A 21,622-nucleotide genomic window follows, 5' to 3' on the forward strand; every position below is an offset into this window, starting at 1 on the left:
TATAAATGTTCTATAAACCCTTCAGTTCACTGGATATGTCAGGTAGATTTTCGGGGAGATCGGTAGAAAACAATAGAACGGATCTGGAATATTTTCATTTGATGTAATGATGTAGCCATAGACAACATGGTGTCTGGGGTTGGAATATTACAATATGAGGATCAAAGAAATTTTGGAACAAGCAGATTCATCATTATTATTCATTTTTCATACATATGTCATGTCATACATTTTATTCCACATATACATTTTGGGGAAGAAATCACTTTTTTTTTTCTACTTATGAGGGAATGTAAGAACAGATCAGCGTTGCAAAGTTTTTCAGGATCCGGAGGCTCCCTGAATGCATGTTTTGTGTGGATGCTGAGGGTCCCTCAGAGACCGGAGGGTGTAAAAAGCTAGCATGTAAGTGTGGATGACAGGGAGGAGGACTTCTCAATACGCAACCCGGGTGTGGTGTCGAACACCTGGGGGACACTGCGTACTGCCTGACATCAAAGAGCACACGCACGGACACTCACACGCACACGGCGAAAGCACACAGCCCTGCGAGTGGAGACGAGAGCTCCTTGTCCTACTGATGTGGCCATGGTTTCAGAGGCAGCATCTGGCACAAATCTCCCAGCAGCCTGTTCCCCGGGTGACAGGCAGTGGCAGTGAAGGGCCCGGCTTTATTCTTTCACATAGAGAGATAAGGAAGCGCTGCAAATCTCCTCAAAGGCACCTCTTTATGCATCAGTGACCCCCCCCCTTTCCATGCAGCAGAGCATATAACAGCTCTAGGTCAGGACCTTGCACATAGCCCTTCGTGATCAAAACTGAGGTGGACTGACTCAGCTCAAAACTACTGGAAATTTCCTTTGATGGAATGTGACCTTTGATGGACCAGGTTTTGCATTGTACAAACTTATTGCGGAGCAGCAGTCATTGATTTATTTATTTATTTTTTGCACGTTTTGTATTCGTCTGGCTCCAAACAATCCTCCATGCAGTAAGGTGGCAGATGAGGCAGCACAGCGCAATTCTGGTACTCATTTGGCATGATTACATTTGACTTTTCCATCTGCTCGAACCAGCTTTCGCAAGTGCAAGCCCAATATGGTTTGTCATTGTCCTACTGTCAGGCTATGACAACAGAGACCTCCCCAAAAACACAAAACACCCTTCACGTCTGTTGCGTTTTGCCTCCTTCTCTTTGCTGAATAATTTCTCATCTACTACAGATTATTGAGTACATCAAAGTATAACTTCTAAAGAGTTGTAAAGAATCTGTGATGAATTAGATTAGTGCGTGATTCACACCAGTTATGTGTCTTCATGTCATGAATGTGCTCAGCGAATGTCACTGCCATTTGCCTGTTAGATTTTGACAGGCTGTTGTTGTAGCCTGGTGGTTGACATATCAGGGGGTCGTCAAAAACATTACAACTCAAAACAACTTACAACAAAATTTCTGTGCATTTTATCCTTTTCTGTGCTTAAAATAGGTAGAAGAGGTAGATTTTGACAGATCTGGACTGCGCAGACACTTTTTGAATTCGGTTGACTTTGGTGCTGGTCATATAGACACCGGTAATCTTATTGTTTTCGGTAGTTTTCCTTCCACTTTTATTGAGCAAGTTGTCTAAAATTAACATGTTTGCATTATAGTGTCCACAAAACAAAATCTGTGTTTCTGAGTTAATGCTTTCAAGTGTACTGTTGAGACTCACTTGGCATCTCAATTCTCTCTCATCCTGTATACCCCGACATGACTTACAAAAACATGTTGCCATGCTGGAATGTTTCTCTACTTGTTTTGTGGGGTTCACTAGATCTTCCACCCTCTAACAGTCCGCCAACACAGGCTTTTAAAGAATTGATAATCATTCCCGCTGGTTAGCAACTTCTTCAGCAGCTACATTAATTTTTCATCATCACACCCAGTGGGTGAGACTTCATTAAAGGAGCAACATTAATGTTTTATTTAAGCTTATATCTGATGTGCAGCAGTGAGTGTGGCTTGTTCTTCGGCATCCACTGCTCATCAATAGACCTCCTCCAGAGCTGCTGGGCTCTTGCATGCAGGTGGCTCCACAGACACAGGATGGCTAATTAAAGGTCAACAGGCTAAACGCTGTATCCATATGGAGGGGGTTGTCCTTTAGGTATCAGCAGAACAAAAACAAATTTGGAGAATAAGCCCGGGGAAACACAGTTTACTAGACCGCACAGCTAAAAACATAGAAAAACAGGAGAAACATATTATGTAGTCATTCCATTTGCCAAGAACAGAGCCGATCCAACTAATGTAACTGTCTACCACCTGAATGCTAGTGCCTAAATACAGTAACATCTCTGAAACTGGACCGAGAACAAGCGCAAATGCAGTTCCACAATCCATAAATGTCTCTGACCACAATGCTGCAGCTCTGGGGGAAACGTTGAGTATAATTCTGTTTGGTGTCCATTTCAAACATAAATATCAATACAAGGAGACATGATTGGACTTCCTTCCTCTAAATGGATATGTATGTTTGGACAAAATACTAACCACAAATATGGAGCACGTCCTGACCTATGAGGAAATGCATGCATTAAAACGGCCACCTTTGGAGCCATTAACCAAACATTCATCAACATGTCAAGTAATCCAGCTCTGCTGAAGGTAGGCAAAAAAAAATTACATTTTGAGGTAGACCGAATCTGGAAACTACAGTGCTTCCTTCTCCGCCTCATATTAAAGTGTGTGAAAGACGAGACATTAAGGTAAGAGGGGCCAGGTATGAGGCCTCGGCCGTTATTCTAACACTAAAAATACGAGACCTTTTTTCCAATCAAACCTCTGACGACAGCCCACTGACTTGCTGCTGTACTCCAACAAAGGCTTTCTTATCCCAGCCCGTTTGGTCATCATCATCACGGCAATGAACATCCTTGAAAGCTACAAACTAGGTGCCAACTCAATCAGCTTTCCCTCAACCATCCAGCAGAAAGGGCTGGCCTGAGATAATCACTTCCATATTAATTCCCAGAAACCAACTAACTTTGAATAAAACAGTCACTGTTATAAGAGCATCTGACCTCTTCAGTAGTATTTCTATTGGCACTTTTACCTTTATTGGATAGTTGGCAATGCAGATACAGACAGGAAATATGCAGTGTGAGGGTTATGACATGAAAATGAAAGGTAGGTGGCCAGAATCAAACTGGTTATATATGTCTTTTAATGACTAGGCGCCCAGAAGGACCCCTACAGTGAGCACTGTTTTTATTAAAACCACCAAAACACCATGATGTAGGGTATCTGCTGGGTTTTTGATCAATTCATATATTCAGAAGCAACAACAGCAATTCAGGGGGCCAGGTAAAAACACATTTAACAGAGTGCAGAAAGAGAGTTTGTCCATTTTGAGTTTAAACTACTAACCAACTACTATAAGAAACAAAAATGCTGGGACCCAAAAAACGCAGGGAAACAAGATTTTTATTAAGACTGTACACAAAAAGGTTCATGATTTATAGAGAGCTGTAGTCTTAATGTCACAACCCAGGCTAGCCATTGTCTTAAAGCCTCTGTAACTTAACGCAATCTCTCACAGAGGGTTTCTTTTCTGTCTTTCTGAAAAGCTGAAACGTGTTCCGGGTGTTTAAGGGGGTCATTTCTAGAAAGTAACGTTGAAAAAATTGTATCTCTAGTTAGTTTTCAGCATGTGAACTAAATTTTATGAAGCTTCAACATGGGTGAATTTCTGCTATATCTTCAACACCAGTCTAATTTTATCTGTCACTTCCACTTCCTTTCACACTTACTGCTGCCAACCCACCATCTCTCCATCACCACCATCACCTTCAGGACGTTCCAGGACACTGAACTGAGTTTTGAGCATCTGCTGGCTTTACTCACTTTTGGAGACCTTGTCCTATCCCCTGTAGAGGGAATTTTACTAACCAACTGATTTATTGCCTTATATGTCAACATGAAATAAAATAAAATAGTTCTACTATCATGCTCATCAAATACCTCTGTAATTGAATTAATTCGTTTTATTACTTATCTTGTGTTTCACCTTAATATGCTATAATCAAATGAATGTATTGTTTTCATTACGCAGACAAGCTGTGAGTCCACTATAACCAATATTATGAGAGATTTAATGACAAACTGCCTTGTTTTTGCATTAGTACAGAGAATGTAAAGCTAAGAGTCAAGTATATCTTAGATATGGGGGTTGTTTTCTCATGGGAATAGCTAAGGAGTCAAGCGCTAACTGAAGGTCAAGAGATTACACTGTATGTGAGTGTTTCTTTCCATTATGTGTACGGATGTGTGTTGGTAACCCCTCTCCTTTGAGACGTACTGAGAATTACCTCCCAACAGCGTTAGTGACTGAGACAGAGTTTTGAGACATAGGGCAGGGGAGTTGCACAAGAATCACACAAGTATGAAAGCTTCCTGTTCACTTAACTCGCTTATTCTTTGAAGCCTTTATTGATGTACTGCTTCCCGTGCATGCATGTAATAAAAAAAGAGTCTTGAACTCAGAAGTCTGGATTCAGACTTTTATTTCACTGAAGCCTTCCAGTACACTCATATCTTCATACGGGCCTGTGCCTAATGAACATGCTTCACATCAATGGAGACTGAACGCCAAAGTCTTTCTTTGTGTTCTAACCTCATTAAATATTGCTAAAATTTTCATAAAAATTGATCAATTGGTTTAAAATGTTCAAGGAGCTGCCATACACTTACACTGCAGCAGAAAGCAAGCACAAAAGTCTGCAAAAACAACACGATGGATGCTTGATTCTTCTGGTATTCATAATCGTTTATGCAAACAGGCTGAACGTATTTAGTGGGAATGTTCTCTTATAAAGCCTCCCACTGTACTTGATGAGTTGGCTGGGTTTTTACATAAAAATCATAAACGATTAGCTTTACTGGTGATTACCAGCTACGCCTCTATCACGCACACACGCATTCCCTCGGAGAAATCAGAGAAACTGCTCTGAATGTGTGCCTGTGTGTGCATTCATACTTGTCTGAACTTTTTTGCATTGTTTTGTAGTCTGCGTGTTTGTATCATCAAAGTTTCTTAGCATTGATGCAGCGCCTGTCCTACAACAAAGGCTTATTTAAGCATTCCCTCTCCTTTTATCCCAACTACCAGACATGAAGCGAGCTGTCAGGCGAGTGTGCCACACCTAAATCACCGGGATCAGAATGGTGAACCCCAGCCCCCCCACCAAATCTCCCGCTGAGAATCTTAATGCTCTCAAAGAGAATATCAGAGTGATCACAGGTGCACTGCTGTGTTAATGAGGAGGAGAGGCTACTCCCTGTGAACTGGCCAGTCCTACTAACAACGCCCCAACACACACACACACACACACACACACACTCCACATGACTGAATAGAATCATTGTTTGGACAGTATTAAATCATAATTTCAATTGTGATGCCCTCCCTTTCAAAACCCCTCTGAAACCCACAGTCCCAAACCGTGTATGATTAACATGGTGATAGGCCAGGTGTGAAAATGGGCAGAGTTCCAATCGCCAAGCGCTCAGAAGGGTATGACAGAAACCTGGATCGGATACAGATGAATATATACAAAATATATGAATATTCAGGTGTAAAATCTAAATAAATGAGTAGAGGAACATACAGTAATCTACATGTAGATGCTTCCATATGGGGCAGGAGGGCTCACTCAATGGTTTGATGAGCAAGAAAATGATTTGAACCATTTGCTATTTCACGGTCGCCAGATACATATGGCAGATTTCGGTGCGTTCTGAAAATTTTACACAGTGGCCTCTACCACCATCATCAAAACACAAAATGAAGGTTTGTCTTTTGAAAGAATTGCGTCCGACGATATCAATTTCCGCAGTTTTGGAGAGTCTCGGCCAAGAGGAACTGAAGATGGGGGCTTGTGGTGGAACAAAACCTCACTAAGGCACTTTATGTTGATTTTACCTTTAAGTTGCCATCCATTTGTATGGTTCCCACAGACTCTACATTTACATTCCACTAAATGTTTTTGAATTAACAGGCGTTTAGATCCAAAACAGCACTGCCTTATTACAATGGACGTGTTGCTTCAGAGAGCAGTGAGATATGAAACACAATCCTGGAAGTCAAATTTAAGTAACAGATCCATTACTTTGAAGGCTTATCGGACATTAAAACACTATTCACGTCAGTAATGTACCAGGAATGTGTGCTTGCACGTATTTAATTGTTAAATGCAGAAGCATGCCAGATGGCACTGCATTGTGTTGCGGCAAACATTGAGGTTTTTTGCCAAACCCTGGGTTTTTTGTTTTACTTTTTGTTTTTTTTGGCGTGTCAACAGACTGGCTGCTTTCAAATGAACGATCGGGCTAAGGTTGGTCTGAAAGCAGCCCTGGCACAGCTGGTATTTAACACATGCGCCTACCTGTGTGCTTCCTTCAGGATATTTTAGTGACCTCTAGACCCAACAGCTTACACTTTACAATTCTCAGTCTATCGCAAGATCTGACAAGATCTGACTGTGACCCTACCCAAAAACAGAAAGCACTCGAGGGTCTAAGGACAGAGGGTGTCGTATGGTGTAAAGATTGTTTAGCCCTTTGAAGAAAATTTATTATTTGTGATATTGGGCTATATTTATAAAATTTGGCTTCACTTAATTTTGCATTATGGGTTCAACATGAGCCTTTCTTTTATATCACTTATGCAGTAAATGCTTTGCCTTTTCAAAGGCACCTTCACACGTGGTCGTTCTGCACGGGGGATGGCCAAGAAATGGACAAATACCCCAATGACCATGTATGCCAGGATTCTGTGTTCAGCCCTCCTCTTTTTGATGGTCATCTTAAGTCGAAACAAAAAGTATAATTTTTGATTGTTTTACACTGCCAATAAATTTGGACATTATGCTGTCTAGGAATTATTACATTGGGTCATAAAGAATGTAACTAGGTTTCTCCTAAACTGTTAACCTCGTTAGGAAAACCAAGTTTCTCATTTACTGTAGATTTAAGAACTCAGAGAGCAGAAAAGCCAACATCAATTTGGTTATATCATTAAATTTTACACCATGAATCATGACACAATTGTTTGCATTCTAACTACTGAAAATATGATTCGTTTTTGGTTCTATTTTTTTTAAGGTTACCATTATAATATAAAACTGCCAATAATACCAAAGAAATGCCTAAAGAATATGACCTGCTGTTGTAAATGAAATAATTTTTATAATTTATCCATCTTTTTACCTCAGAGAGCAGAGATCAGTCTTGATTTCTTGCACGCATGCACGCAGCTGCTCTGAGCGAAGAGAAAGATGAAAAGCGTTGATAGAGGGGGGTCTGCGTATGTATGTGTGGGGCGCTGAATGTAGTCCTGTACTGGAATCTTATCAACCAAATCACCCAGCCACTCTCCAGCTGCTAGACCCAAGCAGGGATCACAGAAGATTCACAGGAAACAAAAAACCAAAAGAAAAAAAAAAAAGATTTTAGACTCAGATTACCCTCCTGGGTTTGTCAGTGTTTTGTCTAGTTAATCAGTAAATCATTTGTTTGGGAGCTACGAGATGTCCTGTGGCTGGGTGAAGGACAATTACTTGCAGGTTAAGGAGAGTGCAGCCCAGACAGTGGCAGCCATTGCAGGGTGGGGGAGGGAAACTTGTGGAGGAGGGTGGGGATGGGAAGCAAACAAAGCGCATGTAGGTTTTAGCTGCTACTAGATAGCTCTGGGCATTCAGAAAGACTGCACTTATATCACAGTCATTTATATGACTTCGAGATTTTCAGTCATTTTATTATTAAAAATTGATAGCAAATGCGGATGTGTCTTAAGATTTTTTAAGATTAGATTTTTCTATTAACACTGAGATAAAAAAGGAAAAATGCAGCGAATACTAAACATTTGAGAAACTGGAACCAGTGATTGTTTTTTTGCTTGATAAATGACCTAAACGACCGATCAGTTATCACAATTACTAATTTTCTGTTTATACTCAAGTTAAGTAATCAACTAATCATGTTGGCTCTATTAATTACATTACAGTTCTTATTAAGACAAAAGGTACAGTGCACATGGACATGTTTTTTCCTGATTTCTCCCAATAACCTGAGTTGTTGTGTGCATGTAAACACAGTCTATGAGAGTCAAAGGCTCAAAACATGTTCACCTTCACCGCAACCTTATTGACACGTCTCACATATCTAAAACTCCTGTATTTTCACAACAAACTTACCCCGTATTTCACATCAAAACACAGTCCTTGCCTCCAGGAACTAATAAACACTTTCTCCATTTTCTCTTACACAAGTCGGATGCCTGCAGTCGGTCAGACACAATGTCAAACACAATGATATACTGTATCTGTGTTCAGAACTCATAACTAGCTGCATTGTTTGATATGAGAGCAGTTAGCAGCTCTATGCCTACTTTATCTTAAATCTAGACTGGGAGACTCCAGTTCTCAGGGCTGAGCAGACAATATCTACCACTTGTTTTATTCACTCGGCTGCAGCGTGCCAAGACCTTGAGCCAGGGCTGTGGTTATGACTGGATTTCCCAGTCATCGGGTGGCACTGCGTCCTGCTGTGCCGGGGAGGATGGAGGAGGTGGGCATGTCACTTTGACACAAGCAGCTGTGAACAATGGGAATGTCGCCCCCATTCCCATGCTGCGGAGGACGGGGGCAGCCGGGGAGGGGAGCGCTCCAACAGCACCTGTGGGCAGCCCATTTGTCAAGTGATTTGTGGGCAGAAGTGTTTGAGTAGTGAGAAGGGAGGAAGGAGGGCAAAAAAGGGTGTGTGTGTGTGTGTGTGTGTGTGTGAGTGGAGGGATTCGGGGGGTTGGTAACTTAGAAGAGTATTACCAAGAGACCACACACAATGAAATGCCCGCTGACTTCCCTCTCAAACACACCTGTGCACCTATAAAAACTCTTGCACTTCCTCTACCCTTCTCCCAACTCATGCTATGTTCAAGCACTGTTTAAGATTGAGACACTTCTGTTTTATTTTAGTTTACTGGTCAACACAATTACCCCTCACACTAAAAACTAACCACCAAACCCTCATGGGACACTGAATCTAACACAATTGAATGCGTCCAGCCAGAGATCACTACACAGACAGGCTTTCAATCAAAGGAATTATTCTACCTACTCCATCTATATACCATAGACACACGATACAGTACAGCATAAATGGTTCTCACAGTTCAACATGACTTTAAAGGCAAATTCTATTCCAAAATGGATGTTAAAGCCGCACTAATCAATATTTTTATATTAACAGTGGACGAAAATGACTGTGTGATGTGAAAGGCATCGCTCACACTCAAAACCCCGCAGAGATCTATCATCTTAACTCTGGAGTTCTCCTTAGCTCTATACAATGTCATTGCATCTTTCAGCTCATTCTTTTGGTTTTACTGCCTGCAATTTTACTGTTTTGTTCACTCTTGCTGTTTTCATTATCTTCTTTTTCCAGCAGCCACAGGCAGCTGTTTTCAGAGAAAAAAAAAAAAAAAAAAGACGTGATTAAACCCACTGTACACGACCTGTACACAACCTGTAAAGCACCAGACAGAAAACGTTAGACACTAGCAGGCGAGCACAGTGCAGCGCTGAGCAGCTAAAGAGCCAGATATGCTGGTAAAATCCAAACCAGAGCTGAAGGGAGAGTGCATATTGCACTTGCATTCACTGGTCTGCTGAGGACATCTTTTTTTTAGTGAGAGGAATGGTACAAAACTACAAAAACAAGAACACAATGTGACCACCATGTCGCCGGAAAATCGCGGGGATTTCTTTCAAGACTATTCCACCTGCATTCTCACTAAATACCACACAGAACAAAAGGCACAACATTAGTCAACATCTGGGGGGAAAGCAGCACCGTGGTATATAAGAAGAATCTAAATAAGACAAAAGTTAGATAACCCAATTTTATGCTGAAAATGTATAAATTAACTTCCACAGACAGGCGCACTGGTAAAATCCTCTGGTGAGAACACTCCTCTTTGATTAGGCGGTTGATCTTTTAACAGCGTCCAATATCAGGGCTGAGGGAGTGGGGGAGGATTTGATATTTAAGCATCTCTTTATCCTCTCCCTTTTGAAATGTCAAGTTCAAAAGATCCAAACCAGCGGCCTTGATCTGTGAGCTAAGACGACCTAGAGAATTATCCAAAAAACTCCTAACCATCATCACATGGCAGAGACGGCCACAGTTTTGCGGCGAAGCGCAAGACGGTACACATGGAGTGGTATCAACTCTGATTATATTAAAGTCTGTCAACACGCTTTTGATGTTTGTTCCTCGTCCTCCGGTCAGATGTGCTTAATTGAAACAAAGCAGTGTTTTCTCTGCAATCAAATGCTCATTGAGTGTTCGAGCCTTTTCTAATTGAATTTAACTTATTCAATTAGGACTATATTCCAAGCAGTTTCTCTGATGTGAGGCTCATGTCCCACAGTGTGTTAAGTCCTTCCAGTTTGTGTGATTTTGGGGTTTTGATGTCTGCGATAAAGAGAAGTATTGGATATGCTAGTCCACAATTGTGAGTAGAGTTCCAGTGACAGCGAATGAAGTACTGCCAGTTCGTCTAAAGCCAAACAGAGCCTGATGTCCTGCTGAACTAGAGCCAAGGCAGGCAATGCACTGAAAATAACGCTAACAGGCCAAATAAAGAGCTGAGCCAATATTATATTTTTCACCTTAGAACCCCGCTATTGTGCTGTCAAATTGTGGTTACACTTTACATTTAATATATATGCCATTTTAACATGTATAAGCAGTATATAAACATTTCATAGATGGTTTATAACACACTTTAATGTGGATGTAGGCAGATATAAGTGTTCATTAATGTATCTGTCAACAGCTGTAACTCCTCCTATGGAAACCCATAAGTGGAGGGTGGAGTATAAACAGATAATGAAAGAATATAGAAAAACACAGCTGTAATGCTGGTAAAATAAAAGACGTTTTAGCAAATGCTTCACACAGATGGAGTTCATTGACCGATGGTTATTGCCTAAATAGAAAAAACACAAGGGGATAAAAACTCTAAAAAAAAAAAAAATGCTGAGTCAGAGCTGAATAAAATAAAAAATAAAAATAAGTTCAGTGAATTTTAAAAAGTTACAAAGTAGGGTGAAGTTAATTCAAATTCCGAGGTATCAGCTCCTTTTTGGTCAGCTCAGAGTTTTCCGAGGTGAGGCTACATCTATCACTATGAACATGTCAGCACTGTGGACAGCACGACTGCCTCTTACTAATGGGGCTCTTTAGTGATTTTACACATTAGAATCAGTTGACTCACCACGGAGAGCGCAACTCAGCCTGTGGAAACAGTTGTATAATGTCTTCTGTGGCTCTGGAAAAGTTGGAAAAAAAAAACCCTGATAAGGTCATCTCACCTCAGGCCTGGAGAGGAGAATTTTTATAAGAAAGCCTCCAATATAAACTGGGGCTATGGAGTTTGAAAGACCAGTCAGGGAGGCATTATGGGAAGCGCAGGATCTGGAGTTTTAGAAGCTTGACCTACATGAGGAAATAAAGGTCGGGATATTTCGATGTCTCACTTTCATCATTTCCGTCATTCTTGTTTTGTGTCTGTCTCTTGCAATTTATGGAAATTCAGTAAAAAAAAAAAAAAAAAAAATCACTGCAGTTCCCATTTAAAACCAAATAGAAAATAAACTAGAAAGAAACAGGCGAACATTAAAGGATAAGTGGTGATATTCATTATTTTTCTTACTGCCCGTCAATTCCGTTAAAACACCAAATCCAACAATGAACTAAGAGTGCTAACAAGTACTGTCTATGTAGCCCAAGCCTGATAGAGCTTATAGCCACAGGTGCTTGTTCCTTCATAAAGATGAACGTGGGAACTGTGGTTTATTTAGAATCAATTCCACAAACACTGTGCTAATGAAACATATACTCAACACGGCACCATATGTGTATTAAACCACAGGTGAAAACATATTTACTATTCTCTCCCGTTTGAGCAACCTTTGCTAAAGACTACAGTGCCCACCTCTCATCCAAGGGGTTTCTTCAGTTTTGAAGTTAGTGCCCAGCTGTTCTAGGAAACTGCTGAGCTTTATTTAAAAAAAAACAAAACTGAAATTATAAATAGATTTCTGACCCGTTTTTAGTTCCATGAAGTGTTCGCAGTGGAATTTACTGACAATAACAAAAATTCAAAACATCGCCAACCCTTAATCTTTAATTAATTCGTCGGCTTGACGAAGGAGGCGACATATCGTAATTTGAAATATGATTTTGTGTTTTTCAGTTGACGGCTAATCTCTTTGTCACTCGCTCTTTCTGTAGCTCCGGGTCAGAATTATTGATGGAAACCTCGCTAATGCAGCCCTCAAAATCTGTCAGGATTCACTTAGATCGAGCATCGCCAGGCCTTCATCTGTAGACTGCTAGCAGTAGGGGGGTGGGGATGTGAGGTGAGAGCTGTATGTTGTTGTCACACAACATCTTTGCCTCCGGGTAACATGCACTGCATGGTGGTTAAGAATCACTGATCTAAATGACAATCCCAACGGGTGGTGAGATATATATATAACGTCTGGTCAGAATTGGCTCGAAACTACTCTCAATACACCGAAGCATTTCTTACTGGCTATTATTGGCCATGTGTTATGTACCCTTTAACAAGCACCAGTGTGTTTTTTCAGGCCTGTCGATATCACTGTTCCTGGTCTCTGCTGGGCAGCAGATGCCAAGCTGGCTGGAGGTAGAGGAAGCCTATGGCGTCTTGACTCCTTTGGCCCTGCGGGGGGCTTTGCAGAGTCAGAGATTTCTTCAACGGGTTTGCTGCTCGCCAGCCTTACTTGGGTATTTTTGGACGTGGTTTCCAAAAAAAAAAAACTAGCTGCATTTACTTAGCTTTTTTTGACTTAATGTAGCTAGCCGATTACTGTATACAGCAAGGAATCCTAAGAAACAGACTCAAGCAGCTGATGACTGTGCACTTCAGGAGCCATCATTTATTAAATCGGACTCTGGATGGGGTCTGCAATATCAATACGACTGCATATTAGATAAGTAAGACATATGTTACAACTTTAACATGGGGCTAATCCCTCCTCATACTGGTTCTTAAAGCTAAACAAACGCACTTTATGGAGCAGCTGCTGGCATCTTTGGGGCAGCTTGTACATACTTCCAGAAAGAGTGAGCTGGAGAAAAATGTATATGGCAATGACTGCTAACTTATAATGTGGCCAAATCTAGCTTTAAGAGGTACAACATAAAAACAGCAACCAAATGTGGTTTTAAAATAGTTATAATATTTTATGCTACTACATGGTATAATAACCCGTAAATTGAGAGTCAGAGATCGCAAAAATGTTGTATGGTTCCTCAATTGGGCTACAACTAAGGATTATTTATTTTATCGATAAACCAACGATTATTTTCTTGGTGTATCGATTAGTCGCTCATCCAGTAAAACCTCAGAAAAGAGTGAAAAACGCCCATCACAATTAGAGCCCAAGGGGACATCATCAAATGTCTTGTTTTGTATGGCCGACAGACTGAGACCCAAAGAAGTCCAATTCACTTTCATGTAAGGGAAGCATTTTTTGGCTTTTTTTTTTTTTTTTTTTTTTTTGGCATTTCTGCTTGATAAATGACAGATAATTCATCAATAATAAAAATAGTCCGGATTAGTTTTCTGTCGATCAATCAATTAATTGACTTATTGTTGCAGCCCTATTCCTCAGCATTACAGGTGTAAACTTTCAGCCACTTCCATGTCAGGGTCAGTTTCTCAACAGCAGAGCAAAGCGGGCCAGGCGTCTGTTTCCCCCGACAACGTCAACACCTCCTCCCTTCTCCACGGAGGGGTGGGGGTCCCCCTGCCAGATGCCCCAAACCACCTACAGGCTGCAGTCTGACACCAGGGTCTGCTTCTGTCACCCACTGATGACGTCAGGAGAACCACAGGGGGACTGGCTAAGATCACATTCATGCTGTCTCCACCTCGAGGGAGACTAAAAGGTTTTTGCCGCTGTTCAGTCTGCTGTCACAGCTGAGAAGTGCATTTAGGACGGCCAAAAATCACTTCCAAGAACACAAAGACTATTATGGTTTACTCCTGGTTTTGTCAGGTTTTAAGAGTCAAAAGTCATACAAGCCAACGTGCAGAGAAACTTCATTCTTACCCAAAAGTGTATATTTGGTGAGTAGTAATTCTGCAGCACAACAGTCCAAATGCAAGTCTTGCTCAGTCCTTTATGAGATGTCAAATTTGACATTTTGACGTGAAAGTGACTCGAAAGGAAGGTGTTCATCCTCGAGTATTCGTGGCTATCTGGCCATTACTTTTTCAAAACACCTTGTCATGGACCAAAGTGAGAGGAACACCAAAGACATTAGAAACCACCACATATTTTTCACTGGGCAATCCTGTTAAACGCACAAACAGACAAACGGACAGAGTGAAAGGATTAAGTGAAAAATTTCAGCAAAATCTTCCAGCCAACCTGCACAGATTGAAACAATAAAACCAGAATGTCTTGGAGGTTTATGTTGGTCGCAGTTACCATTTTGCCTCTGATAACATACAACAATTTGAATTTGCTTGGAGAATAATGCTGGTTGCCAGAGAGCTGGATAATTCATCACGGTAAGCATTATGTCTTTATTTGGTTTTGATTCAGGTTTTTTATGTTGAGTGTTTTCCAGCTACAAAATCATTCCTCACAAATATGTTTTTTATCCAGCTTTATCACATTCTCCCCCCTTTAACTTTTAGAGAACTTCCAGGTAGGTCTGATACTGTGTTTTTTTGTTTCTGTAATAAATTATATAAAACTGGTATAACTTTTTAAGCAACCTTATTGCAGTCATTAAATCATCCGTCTCTGGCAGTGACTGGATTTAACACTCAACTCTGCATCTCAAATCAACCAGGAAGGTGCTTTCCAACAGTTAACCACAGGTTATGTCTTTATCACCCTGAACCAATCCCAGATGATAGTTCAGAGAGTCTTCAATCCAGCTTTTATAGTAGACGGGGTACTGTTGGTTTGGAGCCCTGATACGTCTTTATTCTTAAATTGCAGTTGCAGCAGAAGCCCTGCAGGGCAGATTCCAGACCCTGCACTTGAGCTGCAGAGGTAGATCATATTACAGCTTTCATCAGACACGTCTTCAAGAGACACTGGCTGTGTCTGGCAGCCACTAAATTAACCCCAAAAAGTCAACTCTGCGCCATGGCCCCTTAATAAATCCCTGTCTGCGACTTGGCCATCACCCTTCAGTTTCTGATTCTTATCTGTGAACAAAGCCTGTTATCACATTCCACATCAAGATCTGTGACATTTCACAACAGAGACCACAAGACGTCACACCATACAAACTCGGTTGGGACCAAACATCTCGCCAAAGACACTCATGTTATTCCATCTGCATACTGTGAAAGACTTCCACGGTTTAAAAGGACACATTTGTTTGATCTTTTCTAATTCAAATTCAGCTCATCTCACTTCAAACTGCCAGGTATCTGTCTAAAATTCCTCCCACTCGCCTACCATATGACTTCTGGTAGGCGGGTGGAGAGAGAAAAAATGCACACAGAGAACAAAATACATGGTTCTCATTCTTATTAATATGAATGAGAACCTTGTATTTTTAGATTAAATTCAATACATTTTTGCTTTGCTCAACCCTAATCAATTTGTCACAAGTTTGACACAGTAATAACTAGGGCTGGGTGTCGAGCCGTGACACAGGAATGTGTATACAGCAAAAAGCAGTCAAATTGTAGCCAATTACACACTACTTTATTGAAAAAAGTTATTGTACACCACTCGTGTTTACCCATTTATTATTTGAGAATGTTGGCTTCTAGAATAAAAAAGAGGGAGAGTAAAAGTTCTGCCTTTACCTTGGAAACACAATTTTGCCAAAAAAAAAAATCCAATTAGAAACTTTTTGGAGAGCTTTCCATCCTCGATTTTCCTAAGAGTTTGTTGTGCATACTCCTTTTGGCTGAGTTAGACAATATTTGGGTGAAAGACTGTGATAGAACTTTGATAAACGATTTTTTTTTGTCAAAGAAAAGGAAAGTTTTGGGGGAAAAAACACCTTATATTTGTAAAGAAAATTATCTGAAAAAGTTTTGTTTTGGTATCAGTATTGAAATTCAGGTATCGTATGGGTGAAAAATTTTAAACGACAGTCAGCCTTAGTAATAACCCTAACACACACTACAGTTTCAAACCATTTATACTTGGTGTTTGTTGCTGAAATGATTAGTCAATTAAACTTAATCAACAACAATTCAGATAATTCATTAATTGTTTAAGCCCTTTTAAAGCAGAAATGTCCAAAAATCACTATTTTTGAGCTTCTGAAATGTGAATATTTGCTGGTTTTCTTAGTCATCTAAAATAGGTTTCGGACTGTCTGTTTGGACTATTTTCTGACATATTATAGACCAAACGATTAATCAGTAAATCCAGAAAATAAGCTGCAGATGAACTGAGTAAATGGTCGGTATTTGTGTTACTATGATGAGGAGTAAAAGACAGACTGGAAATACTCCAGACAAATTCCACTGTCCGATCAACAGTTGCTGCTGGTTTTCCTCCACCAGCATATTTTCTGCCTCTCTACGTTCTCCTGAGGGACATTTAACAAAGAGATGAGCCCTCTGGGGAATCTGGCAAACAAATGTCCTGAAACCACAAACGCAACAACAGAAAAAGACAAAAATAATTAGGCCTGCACTATGAATCTGCTGAAGGGGAGAGTACAACACAGAGCATGAAATGTGAGTTAAATCTCGCCCTCTACCACCCACTGCCCTGATCGTTGAGCCTCAGGGGCTAGGATAACATTTACAGACAGCACTGACACAAGAAGCCATGACGCTCTATGCATAATATCTCACACAACCCCCCCTCCCCAAAGAAAGCACATAATGGGGATATTTTTTATTTTAACTAATGGAACTGGGTAAGAAGGATTTCTAGAGTGCACATTTTTTCCAAAATATGGAAAGTTATATGAAAATCAGCCAATCTGAGATTGAGGAAGGCTAATTTAAGAGCTAAACCCTAAAGCTGGTTGCACAGTTTATAGTGATGAACAGACTAATCAGAAAAAAAAACAACACTGCCAGATGTATGGCATATCCATGGCATGGCACAGCCCATTAGCAGAGAGTCGCAAACACCATGAAAGACGCTCTGGTTAAGCCTGGGGTCATCATGAATATTCATCTGCACATGTACGCACTGAGCACAAGAGATGCCTTTCACCATCAAAGTCAGCCTGGATTTAAATTGACTTCATTTTAATTTGACAACAGATGTGAAGGCAAGTTGGTGCGACAGGCAAGTGACTGGCACGGTGCCAGACGTCCTGAGCTTTATCATGTCATCTGGATGGACATAGAATAGAAAAAAATACGTATAGTGTAATTATGTAATGGCAAGTACATTCCACATCAAAGTCTTTTCTTTCCCGACGATATGAAATCATGAAAATCTCAGGAGAAATTGGTCTAGTCCTTGCATCCCACGGGTAAAGCATTGTTTTGCCCTTTAATGGAAAAAGAACTGAAGCACAAGCTGTCAATCAACGTCTGAAGACCCTCTCAAAAAAAAAAAAAGATGTATAATACCAAAGGCCATCTACAACCAAAAAATATGGGGACGCTTCATATATTACCTGGAAACTAAGTTACATGACCAAATTTGTACCGTCTGATAGAAAAACGCTTGTTATATTACATTACGATGAAAGAACAGTATGCATACATTTTTTCCCTTTATGTTCTGTGTGTGTATCTACAGTATATGTTTGCTTTGTTTCCGTATGTTGCCCATATTTATTGTGGAAAAATATTAAAAACCAAACAATTATGTTTAAAAAGTCCGTCCAGAATAAAATAAGCAAGATTAAAAAGCAAACTGGTCATGTCCCAAGAACGATGAATAAGTAAAAAAAAAAAGTGGCCCATCCACACAATTCTTTCTTTCTTCAAAACTAAAAGACTGGAAGACGGTTTCAAGTGTCTTTGGTTGAAAACAACATGAACTATGAAACATAGACAAGTTATTTTTGGTGGCTGGCATAATAAATCACTCTCACCATCGGGTGTCAACGCAGCATTTGTGCCCTTTGCCCCTTAAATGTCAGGAAAAACACAGACATTACCTGTTGTATTTACTATTTTGTTACTTTAGTCATACACTCATGATATCCCCGTGCAACTTAATCCAGGTGATGAGCTGAACACTACACTAAATTTATTTTTGCAGGCTCTTTGGTTATTCCCCCGGTGACACTCGAAGTTTGACATAAACCCCAAAGAAGAAAAGAAATCAGAGGACTTGGCATTCCTCTGGACAATGACGTGGTCTGAGGGGATGCCTTAAGCAAATACTGAAGTCAAGTCGGTGGCATCCGCATTGTTCCAAGTAGAAACCTATCTCATATCCATTACGAGAGGGGAGACTTGAAGATATGAAGTGAAACCTCTAACCAATGACATAGTGCTGTGGTCACATTTCACACAGACCTTGACCCCCCTAGGATTTAAAGGGGAATCTTTGCTTTCCACATACCAGGATAAGTGCATTATGGACCCTTTAACAGCAACTTATTACTGTAAAGCCTCCTTAATTAATGGGTAACTTTGCCCTGACTGTGCTGTACTCCAGGCTGGGTTACTCAGCCTTGGGGTCCGGGTTGATGCATGCAGCTGCTAGATGTACAAACAAGATTACAAGTAATTAATTTCAAGACCAGCACAATGATGTTTGGTTAACACGCTTTTAATATAAATAAATTTCCAAATTGTTGGAAAATTATTTCAATTTGTCTTCCTAATCCAGCTCCATTTGGACCTACCATTATAATTGTCGAAATCAGAGCCCAAGTGATAAATTAGACAGTCGATATGATTGTCTGTAAAGTTAATCTAGAGACTGTGTCACCTTTACAGTTCCAGCAGTTCTAGCAGTTTATTTTTCAGCTGTAAAATGCTATCACGGTTACAGTTCTTAAAAGAAATAGCTCAACAGTTTGGGGAATGGGCTTACTCCCGTTCTTGCCCGGAGTTAGCGAAGTAGCTTGATGCCACTCTAGTGTCTGTACAGAAAACTTGAACCTTCAGTTTTAGTACGGACTAAACAATTTAGATATAGCATGTTATTTAGTGAGCTTCAGAGGTGTTAGTAGGTGGATTTTGTTACCTTTGGACGGAGCCAGGCCGGCTTTTACCCCATGTTTCCAGTCTTTAAGCTAAGCTAAGCTAACCCCCTGCTGTCTCTAGCTTCATATTTATCATTTAAAGACATGGCGGTGCTATCAATCTTCTCTTCTCTTAGGAAGAAAGAGAATAACTTAATTTCCCACAATGTTAATCTATTCCTTTAAAAAACAAAATTAAGGGATTCCTCACCATTAGTATGAAGATGCTACCCTTAAACAAAACACATTATCGTAATACTTATCCCTTTAAATTTTCATTTAATAGTTTCCAGTTATTCAATTTTTTAGGTTTCTTCTGTTAAACACGTGTAGCACAGTACAATGATCTTGGTTGTATCAGCTTTTATAAAGTCAGGTATGGGGAAAAAAACACCTTTAGAGCCAAGTGAAACTGGTATGAAATCAAATTGGTTTTTTTTGGCATCAGGATTTCCCGTCCTTGCTGATTTGGACACTTTGGCAGTACAGTCATCCAGCCTCTAGGAAGCTGTTCTTGAAAAAAAAAAAAAAGGCTTTCCATGTGGGTGGTATGTTATGTGGTGCCAAGCTTTATGTGCCAAAGTTTGATCAACTAAAAAAAGCCTATGTGACATTAATTTTACACAAAGATTCTTATTAATGCTCGCAAAGATCATAGTTGGTTGAAAATTAAACAAACTAAGGATGGTGAGCTCCAGCACTATATCACACATTTATTAAAGTAATCTCACCCTTTATCTGCGTGCAAACCTTTCCTGTGTACTCCTGCTCTTTCAGTCAGAACTGTTGAAAACAACAAGAGCAAAGTAAATATTCCCAGGCTCTGTCCACTGCACTTGAAAAGACAAAAAAAAAAAAAAAAGGCAAAGGAGGGGGCATGAGAGAGGTGTGTGAGGATGGGGGACAAGGCTCAGAAAAGGCGGGAAGGAGACGAAGACCATTGTGGTGTACAATTTCTCTGTAACGTGAGCCCCGGCTCGTTGCCCCCACACCAGAATGTGCCTTGTCCGATGGATTGGGCGTCAGGTGTGTGCAGCTGCTGGTTAAGCTCTGTTTGCAGACCAAAGAGGCAGAGAAGTGGGAAAAGGAGGAAGGAACGCCTTCTCAATGAAGGCGATACTGGTGGTTTTTTTGTCTCTCCCCCTGGCACTGATGGGACTGCTGCCAAGACTTGGATTGTGGCCCTAGAGAGTGCCATGTGTCCCACAGATGGGCCTTCTGAATATGAAGGGACGTTACGTGCAGATGGCCAATTCCGCCTGAGAAGAGTTCTGCTAAAGACTGAAATACTACTAATGACTACCTCATTTTAAAACAAAGAAAACAGAACTGTCTTATTCCATAGAGATGTTCAGATCCCTAAATAAACACATGATAAAAGTTACTTACTATTGCCTGAAGACAAAGACCGCACTGCAGGTGAGCGTGCATTAGGGGCGCGCCATTTCATATCGATCAAGATACAACCGATCTAAATCTTAATGTGATTTTAAAAAAAAAAAAGTCATATCATGATAATAACAATAATGCAACGTGGTGACATATTTACGTCATGACTAAACACAGCGGCAATACACAAGGCTGAAAGCAACAGCAAGCATGTAAAAGTGGTTCGATGACATTAACACCCTCAGAAAAAGAGCAGGGGGAAACTACATCACACAACAAATGATCTCATTACTAAATTGATCACAAGACAGGACACATCAGGATCTGTCCGATTCAGCTGAGCTGACAATGACTGATGGAAAAGATCATAGTGTTCTGTACGCTCACCTTGTGGTAATTAATCAGCAGCATGCTTTTAGTGAGGACGTCAATGATTCAAACTGCTGCGTGAGTTTTTTTATTTTTTTATGCACTTAGGGCAGTTTGCTCACTCACAGCAGGTGTAAGGCTGAACATTTACTCAAGCACTGTACAATTCTGAGGTACTTCTAATTTAAGCCAGCAATTAAATGTTTACGCTACTTTATACTTTTACTTCACTACATTTAAGAGGGAAGTATTGCGCCCTTTTACTCCACTGCATTTATTCAGCAGCTGTAGTTACTTTGCAGATTAACATTTTTAAAACCCACAACAATATACCCAGTTGGCATTTTATTACATACACCTCGGTAGAACTAATGCAGTTTAATACAGCAGTCCAAGAAATAATACCTTCATGACAATTATAATGTTCAGTTTGTGAGAGTCTGTTTTAGAGAGAAACACTGCTCTTACAATAGTTTATTCAAATAATCAATCCAGTGCACGAGGTGCAGCCAAATCCAATATTTGGGATTCAAAGAGGCCTTTAAGAAACAAAGCTCTCAGCACTCTCCCAGCACGATGAGAAAAAAACTCCGATGTGGAACCCTGCGGTACTTCTAGCACCTTTTTAAA

The 21,622-nt window shown here is 40.3% G+C and overlaps 1 protein-coding gene across 2 annotated transcripts in view; it reads right to left on the reverse strand.

The window, feature by feature from the left end:
- Positions 1–21,622, reverse strand: part of mcama (melanoma cell adhesion molecule a) — an 80,285-nt gene that overhangs the window by 24,173 nt on the left and 34,490 nt on the right. The window contains exon 1 of one of the 2 annotated variants that reach the window (XM_040149976.1): positions 8,236–8,321. The exons of the other annotated variant lie outside the window; for it this stretch is intronic. The gene's annotated coding sequence lies outside the window, so the exon portion shown is untranslated. Of the gene's footprint in view, positions 1–8,235; positions 8,322–21,622 lie in introns of those variants that run through there. 2 annotated transcript variants of the gene reach the window in all.

This window comes from Xiphias gladius, chromosome 17, assembly GCF_016859285.1.
Source record: "Xiphias gladius isolate SHS-SW01 ecotype Sanya breed wild chromosome 17, ASM1685928v1, whole genome shotgun sequence".
Classification (NCBI taxonomy): Eukaryota; Metazoa; Chordata; class Actinopteri; order Istiophoriformes; family Xiphiidae; genus Xiphias; species Xiphias gladius.